This window comes from Helianthus annuus, chromosome 3 (genome assembly GCF_002127325.2).
Source record: "Helianthus annuus cultivar XRQ/B chromosome 3, HanXRQr2.0-SUNRISE, whole genome shotgun sequence".
In the NCBI taxonomy this organism is placed as follows: Eukaryota; Viridiplantae; Streptophyta; class Magnoliopsida; order Asterales; family Asteraceae; genus Helianthus; species Helianthus annuus.
This window is the reverse complement of record NC_035435.2, coordinates 62,844,340-62,864,329: the sequence shown is the minus strand read 5'-3', so window position 1 is coordinate 62,864,329 and position 19,990 is coordinate 62,844,340.

The following is a 19,990-nucleotide window of genomic DNA, read 5'->3' as shown; positions in this document are numbered from 1 at the left end:
GATTGCTCTGCCCAAGGGAGCCTTGTGCCAGCTGGTACCTTCTAGTCTTGGTAAGCTTATCTTCCCTTGACATTGCTTGCAGGGTTAGTGATGTGCGTTAGGTGTAATATATTTTTAATGTATATTTTAAGCCCTTTTACACTTTTTAGCCAAGTTTTAAATTTATAAAACACAATATTTACTAACACTAAACACACATATGAGCAAGTGCACCCATCGTGAGTGTAGTATAATCTTGGTAAGATACCGAGGTCGTCCAAGGACACAAGAGCTTTTAATACCGGTTTATCCTCAACGTCTAATCAAATAAAAAAAGTTAGAAAAAATGTTTTTAAACTAGAGAAATAAAACTAACTAAAATGCTGAAAAATAAAATAAAAATAAAAACAGATAGACAAGATGAATCACTTGGATCCGACTCGCCTTTAGTGTAACCTTTGATTATTTCCGCACTTTTGCACTTTTTAAGAGATTATCTTAGTTATTATAGTAAGCCCCTCTTTTGAAGGTGACGTTACCCTCAACCCAGTAGTTTGAGTCAGCAATGATACAATCCTAAAGGGTCGGATTATTGAAAGATAATTAATTAAGTTATTAATGCATAATGTGGTAGGCCCCTCTTTTGAAGGTGACGTTACCCTCAGCTAAGTAGTCTGAGTCAGCAGGGATACAGTCCTAAGTAGCCGGGTTAAAGTTTTAATAGTAGTTTATATATGAGGGTATCAAAGAGTTTGGACCCCCGCCATCCAATACCATTGGGTATTGAAGGAGGTCCTACTAAATTTGACCCAGGTCATTTGCAGGATCTATACACTGAACAATGGCAAGACTCTTACCAAACCATTCCCTTAACCCCCAACCAGGTAGCCAACATATCTCCATATAGACCGTGGAGATATGAATGGTGAAAATCTTTTATTTTATATAGACAGTAAAATATTGCCAAGACACCACAGACAAATGATAAGGAAGAATCACCTTCAACATATAAAACTAGTTATTAAAGTCATTAATACATAACCAAATAAAAAGTGCGAAAAGATTAAAAATAAAAAGTATTACACTAAATGCTTGTCTTCACCAAGTGACGTAAGAGACTTAGGCAAACATGGCCTTTGATTGTCAAGAACTCTTACAATCAATCTTGGATCCCGAGACTGTCACACCCACAAAATCCACACGCGGAGTATCACCGCTTGCAGGCATGACATGACCAGGATCAAGCCACCAATCATATTGAACATATCGTGTAAATAAATGTAGTTTATAAAATCCAACACAATACAATTGGTGTCCAAACATAACATAGTTTAAGTTGTAAGCGGAAGCATAATGTTTAAAACCATAACATAGTTTAAGCGTTTCAAATGTTTAGCATGGCACACAGCTGTTCATGTCCCACAGCGACTCTTCTCCACTCCGATGCAAGCTCCATAGATACCTATTTACCTGCAAGGCATGTAACAACTAGTCAACAACAAAGTTGAGCGAGTTCACAGTTGATTGTTCAGTTAATGAGTTCGTTGCAGAAATTGTAAGTTCGTTTCATAACCATGCGTTACCCAGTATCCTTGTTTCCCAAACCTTTACAATAATAAGTGGGGGCTTCCCATGTTGTATGTTACTAGACTAGTTGTATCTATAGGTGTCCTTCCCAATCTGAGGACAGTGGTAAGTATGAGTTTACGTAGGTTTTACGTAAGTGCCCTTCCCTATCCGAGGACAGTAGTACGTAGCAAGTACGTAGGTTTTAGCGCTGGTGTCCTTCCCAACCGAGGACAATAGTACGCAGGTTTTACGTAGGTTCTAACACATGTGTCCTTCCCAAACCGAGGACAATGGTACGTAGGTTTTATGTAGGTTTTCGCACTGGCGTCCGTCCCAATCCGAGGACGGTGGTAAGTAGTCTAGTAGTGATGAAAGTACGGGTAGTCATTCAATCCATTCCCAACCCACCGGGAATCCCATGCCTTGGAAAGGGTGTGAACTCACCTTGGTTTGCTCGGCAGATGCACGAAAAGGTTACTTGAGCTATATGTGGTCAACCACGTCCGATTAGAAGGTGGAACAAGGATGATTTGAACAAGAAAGCTTCAAGAGATGGGGGTGTGTTGCCGTCAGCTTCGAGAGAGGGAAAGAGAGCGAGTAGGGTTTTGTGTGTTTTCTTATTTTGCAACCAATGAGAAACAAAAATCCCTAAGGTATGTGTATGCGTATGAAGGAGTGGGCCGAACCCAAACTTGGGCTGCCCATTGGTTTCGGATGCAAAAGTGTGGCCCGAATGGGCTTGTGCGATCGGGTTGTTGTTGTGCGATCGGTTCGTTTACATTCGTTACAAATTATCACACAATCATAACAATATAACATTCAATTAATCATCCAAGTTCATAAATCACATAAGGTCCACATACATTACATTAAACACAAGGATGGGTTCCGAAATACGAGTTGTCACATTATCCCCAAGTTGAAAGAAATTTCGTCCCGAAATTTAGCACGTACCCACTGAGGAAGCTAGTTAAGTTGCATGGTTTCCTGGTTTTCCTGGGGTGTCACATCCTTCCCCCATTGGTTTGGAATTTCATCCCGAAATTCCGCAGTAGCTTCGGCCTCAGCAGTGGTTGTACTGTTCACGAACAGTTGGGGATACTTTTGTTTCATTTGGTCTTCGCGTTCCCAGGTGAACTCTGGGCCACGACGGGAGTTCCAACGAACTCGAACGAGAGGTATTCTGGTGCGTTTGAGAATCTTAACATCTCGGTCAGTAATCTCTACTGGTTCCTCGACGAATCGCAGCTGATCGTCGATAGTGAGCTCCTTCAAAGGAACTATGAGGGTCTCATCTGACAGACACTTCTTCAGATTCGACACGTGGAAAACGTTGTGAACTCCACTGAGTTCTGCTGGTAGGTTCAGTTTGTAGGCCACTTTGCCTATTTTCTCTATGATTTCGAAAGGTCCAACGTATCGTGGGTTAAGTTTGCCTCGTTTGCCAAAACGAACCACACCTTTCCAAGGTGAGACTTTAAGTAGCACCCAGTCCCCAACCTGGAACTCGAGGGGTTTCCTGCGTTTATCCGCGTAGCTTTTCTGACGGTCATGAGCTGCCGCCATTCGTTGTCGTATCTGAGCAATCCTTTCCGTTGTGTCTACCACAAGTTCTGGGCCAGTGATCTGGCTATCGCCAACCTCTGCCTAACAAAGAGGTGATTGGCATTTACGCCCGTACAATGCCTCAAACAGAGCGGCCTGGCTGCTGGTGTGGTAGTTGTTATTATACGAAAATTCCACTAATGACAGATGCTTTTCCCAGCCGTTGCCAAAATCAATCACACATGCCCTAAGCATGTCTTCAAGGGTTTGGATGGTGCGTTCAGACTGCCCATCTGTCTGTGGATGATAAGTTGTGCTCATATCTAGACGTGAGCCAAAGGACTTGTGCATTGCTTACCACAGTTCAGAAGTAAAACGTGCATCACGATCTGATATAATAGAGGTTGGCACTCCGTGCCTCGATACTACTTCCTTTAAGTACACGTCTGCTAAAGTAGAGAACTTATCCGTTTCCTTGATAGCCAAAAAGTGTGCATACTTTGTGAGTCGATCCACGATCACCCAAATAGTATCATTCCCACGTTGAGATCTAGGCAGACCAGTAACAAAATCCATGGAAATTTCCTCCCATTTCCATTGTGGTATCTTTGGTTGCTGGAGTAGGCCCGATGGTTTCTGGTATTCGGTCTTGACTCTCGCACAAGTCAAACATTTGCTGACGTAAGTTGCTATGTGAGCTTTCATGCTAGGCCACCGATACGTAGTTCTGAGATCGTGGTACCTTTTATCCGAGCCAGGATGTACCGAGTAGCGAGACTTGTGTGCTTCATCCATTACAAGTTCTCGTAAACCGCCATAGAGTGGGACCCAGATGCGTCCTGTTACGTAATAGGCGCCGTCTTCCTTTTGTTCCAACCGTTGCCTTGAGCCGCGTAAGGCTTCAGCCCTGACGTTTTCTGGTTTCAATGCTTCTACCTGAGCATCTCGTATCTATGCAGGAAGACTAGATTGAATAGTGAGTTGCAACGCTGGTACACGCCTAGGTGTAGTATCCTTTCGACTGAGGGCGTCGGCCACAACATTGGCCTTGCCTGGGTGGTACTTGATTGCACATTCGTAATCATTCAATAGCTCGACCCATCGACGTTGTCGCATGTTCAACTCCTTTTGCTTGAAGATATGCTCGAGACCCCTGTGATCGGTGTAAATGGTGCATCTGGTACCGTACAGGTAATGTCTCCATATCTTAGGAGCAAAAACCACTGCTCCCAGTTCCAAGTCATGCGTAGTGTAGTTATTTTCGTGAACTTTAAGTTGACGTGACGCATAAGCAATGACCTTGTCACGTTGCATCAACACACATCCAAGACCCTGAATGGATGCGTCGCAATAAACCACAAAATCGTCTGTGCCTTCTGGCAATGAGAGAATAGGTGCACTACAAAGTCTTTCCATTAAGTGCTGAAACGCAGATTCCTGTGCATCGCCCCAACAATAGGTGACGCCCTTCTGAGTTAGCGACGTGAGGGGTTGCGCAATCATGGAGAAATCCTTAATAAACCTTCTGTAGTAGCCTGCCAAGCCCAAGAATTGGCGGATTTCTGTTGGTGTATGCAGTGCAGGCCAGTTCTTGATCGAGTCGACTTTTGATGGATCAACGTGAATCCCATCCTTGTTCACCACGTGGCCTAGAAAGTGGACTTCACGAAGCCAGAAGTCGCATTTCGAGAACTTTGCATACAGCTGTTCTGCATGGAGGAGTTCCAAAATAAGTCATAGATGCTGCTCGTGTTCCTCCTGACTCTTAGAATAGATCAGGATGTCGTCGATGAAAACTATAACTAACTTATCTAGATAAGGTTTGCACACTCTGTTCATAAGGTCCATGAAGACTGCAGGCGCGTTTGTTAACCCAAATGGCATGACCAGAAACTCGTAGTGGCCGTAGCGAGTTCTGAATGCAGTTTTGGAGATGTCCTCGTCCCGGAATCTCAGTTGATGGTAGCCTGACCTCAGGTCAATCTTTGAATAGAAACTCGACACTTGCAACTGGTCGAATAAGTCGTCAATGCGTGGAAGAGGATAGCGATTCTTCAGGTCACCTTGTTTAGTTTGCGGTAGTCTATGCACATACAGAAGGTACCGTCTTTCTTCTTCACAAACAACACTGGAGCTCCCCAAGGCGAAGAGCTAGGAAGTATGAAACCCTTATCCAAGAGTTCTTGTAGTTGTGTAGATAGTTCTTACAATTCTGATGGGGCTAAGCGATACGGTGCACGAGCTATTGGTGCTGCTCCAGGGGCTAGCTCGATTTGGAATTCGACCTGGCGATGAGGCGGTAGCCCAGGTAAATCTTCAGGAAACACTTGAGGAAAGTCGCGTACTACTGGAATATCCTCTAATCTCTTCTATTTCGTTGATGCGTCTGTAACAAGTGCTAAAATAGCTGTGTGGCCCTTTCGCAAACACTTCTGGGCCTTAAGAAAAGAGATGATGCCACCACAGCACCACTCTTGTCGCCTTGAATTTCGAGAGGTTCTTTACCAGAACGGGGAATACGAACGATTTTCTCTTTGCATAAAATCTCTGCTTGCTGTTGGGACAACCAATCCATCCCAATGACGATGTCGAAACTACCCAGAACTATAGGAATGAGATCGATAGAGAAGGTCTGACCAGCTAAGATGAGATTACAACCCTGAACTATGTGTGTGGCCTCTAGACTTTTACTGTTTGCTAATTCTACGACATGTTTGGTGTTCAAAAGTGTTGGTGTGCGCTTGAGCATTTGACAAACTTTTAGAGACACATAACTGGTATCGGCACCCGAATCAAATAAAACAGTAACATAATAGTCGTCGAGAAGGAACTTACCCATCACTACGTTAGGATCATTCCTTGCTTCACCCTAACCCAGCACGAACACTCGACCCCTAGCACTGTTGTCATTGTTGTTTCCCCCATTGTTGTTCCCGTTTCCTTGGTTGTGGTTCTAATTCTGATTCTGATTCTGATTTAACTGTGGATAGTGTCTCTTGAAGTGACCTTCAACGCCACAATGAAAGCATCCCTTGTTTCCCTGTTGCTGTTGCTGATTCTGGGTGCTTGCTGTTGCTGCTGACGATTCTGATTTGCAGGTCGCGAGCTCCTGCAATCCTTGGCTTCATGACCCACCTTGAGACACCTCTGACAACGACCCTTGTTGCACTGACCACTGTGGTGTCTATTGCATCTATTGCACTTTGGGTGATTTCCTCGATATCCACCCTGCCCTTGGCTACCAGAAGATTGCTGACCAGGACTCTGGTAGTCATCGATCCTTCTTTGCTGTGCCTGGGACTGAACTGTAGTCGAACCCTTGCTGGAGGTTCCATCCCATTTTCGCTTGTTGTCACTGGGAGTAGCAGAAGTAGTAGTAGTGGTAGTAGCACCGATTCGTTTAGGAAACTTGTTCTGTTCCACTGCCTGGTCTGTGAGACGATGAGCAAGACGAGTAACATCCTGGATGGTAGCAAGATTAGCAGAGGTCACATGACTTTGAATCTCTGGTACTAAGCCTTTGAGGTACAGCTCGATACGCTTGATGGGAGGATCCACCATAGTTGGACACAAGATGGCCAGCTCGTTTGACCTTTTCATATACGCCTCTATCTCTGACCCTGTCATCTTCAGGTTAAAGAACTCCACTTCCAACTTGTGGATGTCATCACAAGTGCAGTATTCCCGCTTGATCAGTTCCTTGAAGTCGTTCCATGGGGTGGCATTAGCAGCCGCCAACCCCAGCATCTGGACTTGCGCATTCCACCAAGTCAGCGCAATGCCTTCGAGAGTACCAGTGGCATACTTCACCCTACGAGCCTTAGGGCATTCACACATCTCGAAGACCGATTCGAGCTTCTTGAACCAGTGGAGGAGTCCAACGGCCCCTTCAGTGCCACTGAAAGTACTAGGACGACAGTCCATAAAAGTCTTGAATGTGCATATAGGTGGCTGAGTGTTCTGACCTCCTGCTTGTGCGGCTGCAAGTGCCGCAACAACTTGTTGGTTAATCAGAGCCATCAACTGGGCTTGAGTCATGTTCACACGTCCACTCATGATCTTCATACCAAAGGAAACATGAGTGAGAGAGGTTCGCGAAAGTGCGATGACAGAAGGGAGTAAGCACACATGTGTTTTCAAACAATAGTTGTTACGTTTATCTAAGCATACTATGAGCAACGTACTATGTAACTAGCAAGTAGGCAATATAAACATAAAGCATATCACCTAGAATGTTGAGCCTTGCCCGTGGAGCAAAGCGTCGTTGTGGATCGTTGAGCACTGTACAGGTTATAGTCTGGTTTTATCAAAAGCTTTTCCCTTTTTAAAAACCGAGTTCACTATAACCAATGGCTCTGATACCAATCTGTCACACCCCCAAAATCCACACGCGGAGTATCACCGCTTGGAAGCGTGACATGACCAGGATCAAGCCACCAATCATATTGAACATAGCGTGTAAATATATAAAATCCAACACAATACAATTGGTGTCCAAACATAACATAGTTTAAGTTGTAAGCGGAAGCATAATGTTTAAAACCATAACATAGTTTAAGCGTTTCAAATGTTTAGCATGGCACAGAGCTGTCCATGTCCCATAACGACTCTTCTCCACTCCGATGCAAGCTCCATAGATACCTATCGACCTGCAAGGCATGTAACAACTAGTCAACAACAAAGTTGAGCGAGTTCACAGTTGATTGTTTAGTTAATGAGTTCGTTGCAGAAACTGTAAGTTCGTTTCATAACCATGCGTTACCCAGTATCCTTGTTTCCCAAACCTTTACAATAATAGGTGGGGGCTTCCCATGTTGTATGTTACTAGACTAGTTGTATCTATAGGTGTCCTTCCCAATCTGAGGAGAGTGGTAAGTATGAGTTTACGTAGGTTTTACGTAAGTGCCCCTCCCTATCCGAGGACAGTAGTCTGTCACACCCCCAAAATCCACACGCGGAGTATCACCGCTTGGAAGTGTGACATGACCAGGATCAAGCCACCAATCATATTGAACATAGCGTGTAAATATATAAAATCCAACACAATACAATTGGTGTCCAAACATAACATAGTTTAAGTTGTAAGCGGAAGCATAATGTTTAAAACCATAACATAGTTTAAGCGTTTCAAATGTTTAGCATGGCACAGAGCTGTCCATGTCCCACAACGACTCTTCTCCACTCCGATGCAAGCTCCATAGATACCTATCGACCTGCAAGGCATGTAACAACTAGTCAACAACAAAGTTGAGCGAGTTCACAGTTGATTGTTCAGTTAATGAGTTCGTTGCAGAAATTGTAAGTTCGTTTCATAACCATGCGTTACCCAGTATCCTTGTTTCCCAAACCTTTACAATAATAGGTGGGGGCTTCCCATGTTGTATGTTACTAGACTAGTTGTATCTATAGGTGTCCTTCCCAATCTGAGGAGAGTGGTAAGTATGAGTTTACGTAGGTTTTACGTAAGTGCCCCTCCCTATCCGAGGACAGTAGTACGTAGCAAGTACGTAGGTTTTAGCGCTGGTGTCCTTCCCAACCGAGGACAATAGTACATAGGTTTTACATAGGTTCTAACACAGGTGTCCTTCCCAAACCGAGGACAATGGTACGTAGGTTTTACGTAGGTTTTCGCACTGGCGTCCTTCCCAATCCGAGGACGGTGGTAAGTAGTCTAGTAGTGATGAAAGTACAGGTAGTCATTCAATCCATTCCCAACCCACCAGGAATCCCAGGCCTTGGAAAGGGTGTGAACTCACCTTGGTTTGCTCGGCAGATGCACGAAAAGGTTACTTGAGCTATATGTGGTCAACCACGTCCGATTAGAAGGTGGAACAAGGATGATTCGAACAAGAAAGCTTCAAGAGATGGGGGTGTGTTGCCGTCGGCTTCGAGAGAGGGAAAGAGAGCGAGTAGGGTTTTGTGTGTTTTCTTATTTTGCAACCAATGAGAAACAAAACTCCCTAAGGTATGTGTATGCGTATGAAGGAGTGGGCCGAACCCAAACTTGGGCTGCCCATTGGTTTCGGATGCAAAAGTGTGGCCCGAATGGGCTTGTGCGATCGGGTTGTTGTTGTGCGATCAGTTCGTTTACATTCGTTACACATTATCACACAATCATAACAATATAACATTCAATTAATCATCCAAGTTCATACAATCACATAAGGTCCACATACGTTACATTAAACACAAGGATGGGTTCCGAAATACGAGTTGTCACAGAGACGACTCACACACTCTATGATGGACAATGGATGATGGTGGTGGATGATGGTGTTGTGATGGTGGTGGGTGGTGGGTGAAGTGTGAGAGAGGTGGTGTGCCAAGGGATGGTTTGCAAATGAGCCAAGCACCCCTATTTATAGCCTGAACAGTAGCTCGGGCACGACCCCGTGCCCATACTCCTTCTCTTTCTTCATTAATTGTAGTTTTTCTGCATTAGTTGACCACGCCCCCATGTCCGCTGAGCACGACCCCGTGTGCAGAAGCATATCTGTACTATCAAGATTTCCTCAGATTCTGCGAATCTTAGAGTTGACCACGGCCCCGTGTCCAGTGGGTACGCCCCCGTGGTGGGTGATAAAAGCTTCTACAACTTTGTCTTTTCTGCTGACACTTGGGCACGCCCCCGTGCTCACTTAGCACGGGGCGTGTTCAGCCTTCTGTTCTCTTGTTTTGCTTGGGAAGATGCTACCGGGGGGTCGGGCATGCCACGTTTGTTCCTTTTCTTGTATTTATGTTAGATTTAGCTGCCTTTTTGCTTCTTTTGTTCATTTGAGCTCATTTAATCCTGAAAATACAAAAGGAAGACAAAAACACACTTTTTCCAACATTAGTACTAAAAGGGTTAGTTTTATGCCACAATTGATGTAATTTATATGTTGCATTTTGTGCACATCAAATACCCCCACACTTAAATCTTTGATTGTCCTCAAGCAAAACTCTTTATAATGTGGCTTTACACTCCCAAATGGAATGGGTAGAAGAGAAGGTTTTTTGGGCTTGTCATAGAGTGTCGGGATTTCCAAGATTCTTTATTAAGTTTTATTTTTATTTATTTACAATCCTATTCGTCATGATTTATTAAAAACATTACATAAGATAAATTACTTATTAGGGCATAACATGCCTTTTTAAAATTCCATTTATATACAAGTTCACATACCTCACGGGGGATCACTCAACACTCGGCAGAAGATGTATTTTAGTGAATCACTCGAGAGCGGCATGGAACTTACTCCTACCATAAGCTTGCCAAGCAATCAATCTTCCTCCTTTTTAACTATATACCTTTGTAAATATCAAGAGGACTTTTGGGGTGAAGGGTTAGACTTGGGTTAAAGGTAGGTGGTTAGGTTAGTGGTTAGTAGAAAAAGGGCGAAAGGTGTAAAAAACGTCGGTTTTCGTAAAACTCTTTATTTTTCATATCTTTTTATTTTGATGAAGCATTTCTTTCAAACAAAGTTCTTTTTGATAAACATGTTTGTTTATTTCTTTTGGCTTCATCATTGTCATCATTTTTTTAATGAAGTCATAAGAAAAACCGAGCTTTGTTACTAAAATAAAGGGTTTAAAATAAAAAAGGGTTTGGTGGGTAAAAGGGTGTTTGTTTTGGGTTAAGAAATGAAAAGGTTTAGGCTCAAAGGGGTTAACTAGGGGGATTTTGGGTAGGTGGTAAAAAAAAAAGAAAAATAATGGTGTAGAAATAGAAAGGGTTAGTCCTAATGCCTCCATCATTTACTTACTCGGGTTTAAGTTGGTAAGGACCGGGAATGTATCGTCGTGGCAAGTTCTAGAGTTGTAAGAACCAAGCGGCTATTCACACAAGAAACGAAAAATGAGCATTTAGTTTAAAGATATATATTTTATATGCTCAATAAAGGCTCAAAACTCACTTTTGTGGGAATGGGTTTTTATGTGATCAAGTATATATAATCAAATTTTAACTAGATTTGTCATGCTGTTTCATAATTTTCTTATGTTGGTTCTTTTTATCACGACGCTATCGGTTGTAAATTTGTAAAAACATAACCTTTTTAAAACTTGTAATTCCCAACTTAACTCAAGACAAGTAAAAAAAATGAAAATTTTTGAAAAAATTTGGGGTGATTAGTGGTTCCAATAGAGTTTTGTGTAAGGCTTGTGATTAGAATTTGCAAGATTCAAGGTTTTAGCATCCCCCCACACTTAAATTACACATTGTCCTCAATGTGTCCCAAAAATAAGTTTTTAGGTTGACTGAATGTGTAAAAAGGTGTGAAAAGCAAAAATTTATGTTACTGGGCGTCTGGACACGGCCTCGTGGTGTCCGGGCACGGCCCCGTGTTCAGATCGCCAGTAACGAAAATTGAGAAAAAGAAACAGAAGCTTGGGCACGGGGGCGTGTTCAGTGAGCACGCCCCGTGTCCAGTTACCTGAACTGGGCATTTCTTGCAGACTGTGCAGCACGGGGCCGTGTTGGGCGGGCACGACTCGTGCTGAACTTGCTGTAACGAAGAAAAATTTTCTGGACGTCTTGTTTCTCTGCATGGGGTGCTGGTTCAAGTTTCCCTTGTTATCCTTCACCATCTTGAGTGTGTTTTAACCATTACATCATCATCCAAACACCAATTTAATTAAAACCATCATTCATTAAATCATAGAGAGAATTACATAATAATCCTAGAAAATTAAAAACCAAGTAGAAAAATAAAAGTTAAAAGTCCTAAACTAGATAGGTCAAGTGATACCTAAAATCATCCTAAGGAGCTCTACTTTTACATTAAGAACCAAAATTCCGGAAATAGTTTTCCGGTATCTAAAGCCTTGTAGAACTCCGAGCCGATGGGTGTCCCCTAGATGTTGTTAAAGCCATTCTTCTATCTCTCTCGGGAGGAAGAAGGCGGCTTCATTTTCCTCAACATCTTGTGGAGGGGGAGTGACACCAACCGGAACCCCTTGTAGTATGTCTCGAGGGGGTTCCGAGTGTATGGCATACCATTCGGCTGGTATGATGACTTCGGGTACCACATTCCATGCCCTTCGGGTGATGATTGGTAGCAAAGGAGGAGAGGCGAGAATGTTCAACCTTTGGTGCAAAAGGTTGACCTCTCGAAGACATCCCTCTAGTCCCACCGTCAAATGATTAATACGGTCGACCAATGCTTCTTCCACCCCCGTCATTTCATCAATGGCTTCTATTAAGGCGTAAACGTAGTTCACAAGAGAATCTTCAACCGTTGATGACCTCCTCCCTTTTCGGTTGTTCCTGGAGTGCGATGAAGACGTTCCGCTTATTCTGCTTGCCATTCTGAGAAAACAGACCGAAAAGAGTTCAGTTTTTATGGAACAGTACCTCGGACACGGCCCCGTGCCCGTTGAGCACGACCCCGTGTTCAGATGTCTGCAGATTTTTGGAACAAGGAATCTTGGAGTTTTAAATTATTTTTAAACTTTTTAAAGCATTTTTGAGCAGAAATAACTTAAAACAATGTTGCAAAACTTATTTTTAACAAGATTCCTTGAGTAAAAACCCATCAAACATCACCTTAAAGCTTGGAACCATGGTGATTTCAAGCTATAATGGAGGTATTGAGTGAAAAATTGAAGGAGAAGGTAATGAACGAAAATGGAAAAGACAAGATGGTTGTTGAGAACCTTCCTTAGAATATACCTAGGATGGTATGAGTGAAGATCCCATCAAATCTTTGTCTTTGGAGTGGTCAAAATGAGCAGGAATCTTGCTGCATTCATAGAAAACGACAGCACGCTGCACATGGCCCCGTGTCGGCTGGACACGGCCCCGTGTGCAGACAGGATCCTGACACATTTTGTCCGTATTCTGACAAAAAGTCAGAAAGAAATCTTTTGGTGGACACGGGGCGTGTTGACCTGGGCACGGCCCCGTGTCTAGAGGCTGTTTATGAAGTTTGTCTATTTTTAAGGAACTTATCTGAATCGGGCGGTTCCTTACTGGATGGAACAACCCCAAAGTGCCTAAGATACCTTAATTGTTCTAGGCTAAGATGAGAACGCAAGAGGTTGTCGGTGAGGGTGATTCCTATGCTAAATGTAGGTGGACAAGTCCAACCCTTTCCTGGGCTCTCGTTAAAGAAGGTGTACGCCAAATCGCTCAGGTCTATGTATGCACCGAACGAAGTCGATGGAGAGTCCTTCACGGCACAATCGACACAGGGACGACTATCGCTCAAGTCCTTGCTAGAGTTGGAGGTAATATCGGGAACAACGGAGTTGTTTTTATTCGAATGCGATCCCAACAATTCTTCTTGGGTATCGTCTTGAGATGAATTAATAAAATCCATCCTAAGTTCTTTTAACCTATTAAAAATTAGATCTTGTAACTGAAATAGTTCATCAAGAAGCATTTCTCCTAGAAGGTCCGGTTGAGAGCATTCGAGGGAGAGATAGGGATTATTTTTACTTTCGCCCCTCTTAAGGCTACAGGAAAACAATGGGTCTATATAATGGGGCTTATAATTTAGAAAATAACATTCTAATTCTTTATGATGGCCACCACATATTTGACACCATGTACCATAAGAGTGCCGAAAGTAAAAAATATCAGTATCACTCATGTTTGTGTCAGAAATTACCAACCGTCGGGATCTTACGATTCTGTTTTCAGTAACTGAAACTTGGGCACGGGGCGTGTTGAGTGGGCACGGCCCTGTGTTCAGCTTACTGTCTGACTTGAAACAGGATTGCCAGTTCCAAAGATTGGGCATGAAGCGTGTTCAGCGGGCACGGCCCGTGCTGAGTTCTGTAGAAGCTGAAAAATTAAGAAAATCCTAAAAAAAACAGAAAAATTAGAAAAAACGATTAGGCCGTTGATTCCTAAATTTCTTAAAATCCTCGTGTCCCCGGCAACGGCGCCAAAAACTTGATGTGCGTTAGGTGTAATATATTTTTAATGTATATTTTAAGCCCTTTTACACTTTTTAGCCAAGTTTTAAATTTATAAAACACGATATTTACTAACACTAAACACACATATGGGCAAGTGCACCAATCGTGAGCGTAGTATAGTGTTGGTAAGATATCGAGGTCGTACAAGGACACAAGAGCTTTTAATACCGGTTTATCCTCAACGTCTAATCAAATAAAAAAAAGTTAGAAAAAAATGTTTTTAAACTAGAGAAATAAAACTAACTAAAATGCTAAAAAATAAAATAAAAATAAAAACAGATAGACAAGATGAATCACTTTGATCCGACTCGCCTTTAGTGTAACCTTTGATTATTTCCGCACTTTTTCACTTTTTAAGAGAATATCTTAGTTATTGTAGTAGGCCCCTCTTTTGAAGGTGACGTTACCCTCAACCCAGTAGTTTGAGTCAGCAAGGATACAATCCTAAAGGGTTGGATTATTGAAAGATAATTAATTAAGTTATTAATGCATAATGTGGTAGGCCCCTCTTTTGAAGGTGACATTACCCTCGGCTAAGTAGTCTGAGTCAGCATGGATACAGTCCTAGGTAGCCGGGTTAAAGTTTTAATAGTAGTTTATATATGAGGGGATCAAAGAGTTTGGACCCCCGCCATCCAATACCATTGGGTATTGAAGGAGGTCCTACTAAATTTGACCCTGGTCATTTGCAGGATCTATACACTGAACAATGACAAGACTCTTACCAAACCATTCCCTTAACCCCCGACCAAGTAGCCAACATATCTCCATATAGACCATGGAGATATGAATGGTGAAAATCTTTTATTTTATATAGACAGTAAAATAATGCCAAGACACCACGGACAAATGATAAGGAAGAATCACCTTCAACATATAAAACTAGTTATTAAAGTCATTAATACATAACCAAATAAAAAGTGCGAAAAGATTAAAAATAAAAAGTATTACACTAAATGCTTGTCTTCACCAAGTGATGTAAGAGACTTAGGCAAACATGGCCTTTGATTGTCAAGAACTCTTACAATCAATCTTGGATCCGGAGACGACTCACACACTCTATGATGGACAATGGATGATGGTGGTGGATGATGGTGTTGTGATGGTGGTGGGTGGTGGGTGAAGTGTGAGAGAGGAGGTGTGCCAAGGGATGGTTTTCAAATGAGCCAAGCACCCCTATTTATAGCCTGAACAGCAGCTCGGGCACGGCCCCGTGTCCATTGGGCACGGCCTCGTGCCCATCCTCCTTCTCTTTCTTCATTAATTGCAGTTTGTTTGCATTAGTTGACCACGCCCCCGTGCCCGCTGAGCACGACCCCGTGTGCAGAAGCGTATCTGTACTATCAAGATTTCCTCAGATTCTGCGAATCTTAGAGTTGACCACGGCCTCGTGTCCAGTGGGCACGCCCCCGTGGTGGGTGATAGAAGCTTCTACAACTTTGTCTTTTCTGCTGACACTTGGGCACGCCCCCGTGCTCACTGAGCACTGGGCGTGTTCAGCCTTCTGTTCTCTTGTTTTGCTTGGGAAGATGCTGCCGGGGGGTCAGGCATGCCACGTTTGTTCCTTTTCTTGTATTTATGTTAGATTTAGCTGCCTTTTTGCTTCTTTTGTTCATTTGAGCTCATTTAATCCTGAAAATACAAAAGGAAGACAAAAACACACTTTTTCCAACATTAGTGCTAAAAAGGGTTAGTTTTACGCCACAATTGATGTAATTTACATGTTGCATTTTGTGCACATCAGTTAGCCTTGCCTCTGAAGTTAAGATTCAGGTCTGTGTGTCTCGATGACACCTTGATGTGCTTTAGGGAGAAGTCTAATCAGTTTGACTTGCTAAGTTTAAGTTCCAAGGTTGTATAGTAACTTTAGCTCCCTATCACCAGCCGTTGGTGTATCAGCTTCTCGTCGGGAGCCTCCATCTTCCGATTTCCAGCTTCTTACTTTCAGTTTATGTTTAGCATTCTTTATTGTTTTCTTGCGATTGTTGTTAACCTTGGTTTTGCTGACTGGGAACTCCGAGTACCCATGTCATCAGCCCCCTAGTCATGAGTATCGATGTTGTAAATATCGGTGCTTATGACTCTAAGTCTAAGGGTTTATTGTCTTCTAACCTTGTTTTTTTCTCAAAAGTCTTTAGCTGCCTTGCTTATGCTTCTTTGTTGTGTTCGATATTTTGCAAGTCTTTTCTGAAAAAAGAATTAGAGTTTCAAACTATCGAACAAGGGAACTAGAAGCATGAAGCTTTTATTTCTGGGACCATGGGCTTCTCGTCGGAAGGTACTGGTCCACCCTAGGCCTTTTATTTTATGTTTTTTCTATTTCATCATGTGCTCTTTTCCACTTAAGGCCCACTTGGCCACTTGCGTGCACGGGCGGCCCAAAAGTGATTAATGGGACAGTGTTGCAGGGGAGCTCTGAATTACCCTAGCCTGCCAACTGTTTGGCAGTTACATCCCTGCCCTCCACCTGTCCGCTGTGTTTGGGATTTGAATTTTGAATCTTATAACTTCCGTTCGTTTCCTCTATCTCTTCTACTTCACTTTTCTTTTCTTTCTTCAATTCTCCCTTTGATTCGACGGTTATTCCGGTGAGATTTTCCGGTGATTCTTCTTTATAAACTTGGTAAGTTGCCTTCTTCTTTCTTTACTTTGCGAGTAGGGTCTATTAAAAATGACATGCTCGTTCAGTTTTCAAAACTCACTGAATCGGAGATTGATAAGTTCTGTTTGGATCATGGCATCGATCCTTCCCTTGAAACTCAAGTTCCAGGGGACATGATTGCTAATCAACGTCCGAAGGGGTTTTTAGTATTCTATACCCGTATTCTTGATCAACCAAATTTGCGGTACCATTTTACAAACTTTTTTCTTGAAGTGTTGAAATATTACCGTCTTTCTTTGGGTCAATTAGCCCCTATTGGTGTTGCACGCATAATGCATTTTGAGATTCTTTGCCGTGCACTGAGTTATGAACCCTCTTTGTTGATGTTTCATCATTTTTTCCGTCTTGCATGGAATGAGGATTGGTACACCATTGAGAAAACTCAGTGTGAGACTCCCCTTCTTTCTACCACTGCCAGTCATACATATGCTTGGAAAAATCAGTTCTTTTTCATTTCTGATCGGTTATTTCCTTTTACCATAGTTCCTCGTAAATTTTCTGAGGGTTTGAATGAAAAGGAGCCGGAAGTCCATGAACTTGAACAGGGGTTGCTCCTCAGGCTTCGTTCTTATCGTGCAAAGTTAAGGGCTTATCCGGAGGAGCTTCTTGTGGTTTTGGGTATTAGTCAAGATTGGGTTGATTCTGATTTTGAACCAGTCTTTTGTGTTGATCGGAAGGGTATGTATTTTTGTGTTTATCGTGTCCTTATGTATTTGCTCAAGTTTTCATTGTTGTTGCATTTGTTTGTTTTGCAGAGATGAGTGCTTTAGATTACATTCTTTTGGGTGATCCGTCTGGTGTGGAGATTGAGCAAAGAGAGATTCCTAAGGGTGGTCCCTCCATAGTTTGGCGTACCGAGCATGTTAGAAATGCTGGGGATTTGGAGAGTGTTCTCTTACAGCCTATTATGGATGGCTCCTCTGCTAAGAAGCTACCTGCCCCGGTTCGAAGGTCCATCAATACATGATCAAAAGAGCTTAAACGAATAAAAGGAACAAATTAACAGCAGAAAGCAACACAAATATGAAGAAGAAGGATTGACATGACCTGTCGAACCCCCATCCAGATCCAAAACAACAAAATAACAAAGACAGAAGCTTAGGCACGGGGTCGTGCCCACCAGGCATGGGGTCGTGACTAGTCAAGATTCCCTGCAGAAAAAGACAACAACAAAAGACAAACCAACACGGCGCCGTGCCAACTCAACATGCCCAGTCAAGATTCCCTTGAGGCAGATAGCATCAAATCAGGTAAGTAAGAACGACTTGAACCCCTTATAAATAAACTACTATTAAAACTTTATCCGGTCTTGTGGGACTGTATCCCTGCTGACTAAGACCAATATGACCGAGGGTAACGTCGCCTTCATAAGAGGGCCTACCACTTTTTACATTAATAACTTATTTAATTATCTTTCAATAATCCGGCCTTGCGGGATTGTATCCCTGCTGACTCAGACCAATATGGCCGAGGGTAACGTCGCCTTCACAAGAGGGGCCTACCACTATAACTAAGATAATATCTTAAAAAGCCTAAAGTGCGGAAATCATCAAAGGATACTTAAAAGAGGACTTGGAACCAAGTGATTTCTTCTTGTCTATTTGTTTTCCTTTAATTTACATTTTTATTTCTAGTTTATCTTTCAAAACTTTTATGGAAATTTGGTTAGATTAGACGTTAACGATAAACCGGTATTAAAAGCTCTTGTGTCCTTGGACGACCTCGGTATCTTACCATCACTATACTACGTCTACGGTGGGTGCACTTGCCCTAACGTGTGTAGAGTGATTGTATCGTGTTCTATAAATTTTAAAGCTTGTTCTACGAGTAAAAAATGCTTAAAATATATCTAAAATTTACACGCACACCCCACGAATGTCAGCTATATTTAGTGCCTGTTCCCCAAAGGAGGTCCTTTAGCCTGTTCTTGGTTGCTTTAGGGAGGTGGTTGTTGATTTTTATCTTCTGCTCTGGGTAGGAGTCATTAATGCTTATTTCTTTAATCGGGTTTTCTCTTGCCTTACTGTTATCCCCTTCTTCTGTTTCCATGGATGTAACCAAGAGGGCTTCTTGCATTGGTACTAATAAGACAATACCCTTTATCCGTTGGAAACTTCATCATTCCGTGTGTTGGGGACATTACTGTGACAACCCTCATGATTACATGTATCCGTACAATTAATTAATATTAAATTGTGCTTAATGACTGTGCTGAATTACTTAACTGCATTCTGATTACTGCGTCATACTTACATGTGCTTTTTAACATACTAGTCTTGTGCACAAAAATTGACTAAATGGTCCTGAATGCTTTCCTAAGTGATGGGAATTAAAAGTGTTACAAATAGTTACATAAAAGACACTATACGGAATAACTTAGCACTTTAACGAAACGGTATCTAACCGAACAACCGGACATTACCCGGAACACCGAAATTTTGTCAGAAACATTGTTTTATTATTTCTTGACTAGTTATGGTCCCCGAATACCCCAACACATTGTATAATGCACCATACACATAATACACTAGATTTTTACACTTAACTTCCAACTCTTTACCAACTTACCATCAAAAATTTACAAATACCCCCCCCATGCCCATTTACGGTCACCATAGACCCACCCCCATATCTCACAAGATTTCCTTTATATTTTATTTGATATCTTGTTTGATTGAGTAGCCATGATATTGTGTAAGAGATTATAAGTATGGTGACTTAGATACTAGATCATTTCATATCTCATATCATATCTTCACAAGATTCACACCCCACCCACTAGATTTTATTTCTTATTTAAATAGATATTGCTTGATTTGGTAGATATGATCTTGTAAGAGAAATCTCTACAAGTATGGTGCCAAAGATTACACAAGATCATACTTCTCACTTCAACACTCAAACTCACCCCACTCCCTCAACATCTCTCTCTCACCACCACCACCTTGTCACCACCATCATTCCATTTTTAACCTTAATACAAGTACTAGAAGGTGTTACATGGGGCTTGGAGTTTGAAGAACTTGAAGAACCTTCATCTTTAGCTTTCATTCACCATCTTCTTCATCATTTTCTCTAGTGATCTTCCCTAGCCTTTGAGCTAGTTGTAAGCTTCTTGTTACTAGCTTTTATTTCTTATTTTGTTAGTTAAAAAGATATATATTGTTATGTAACTTAAGAACACTAAAAGAAAATGAACAAGAATCATAAACATAAAGATACATAAAGATGAAATATGATGAAATGTTGTTAGTATGATGTTGTTGTGAATATGTGGTTGATTCTTGGTAATGTGATGTTAATCACTATATTGAACTTGTTAAAGGATGA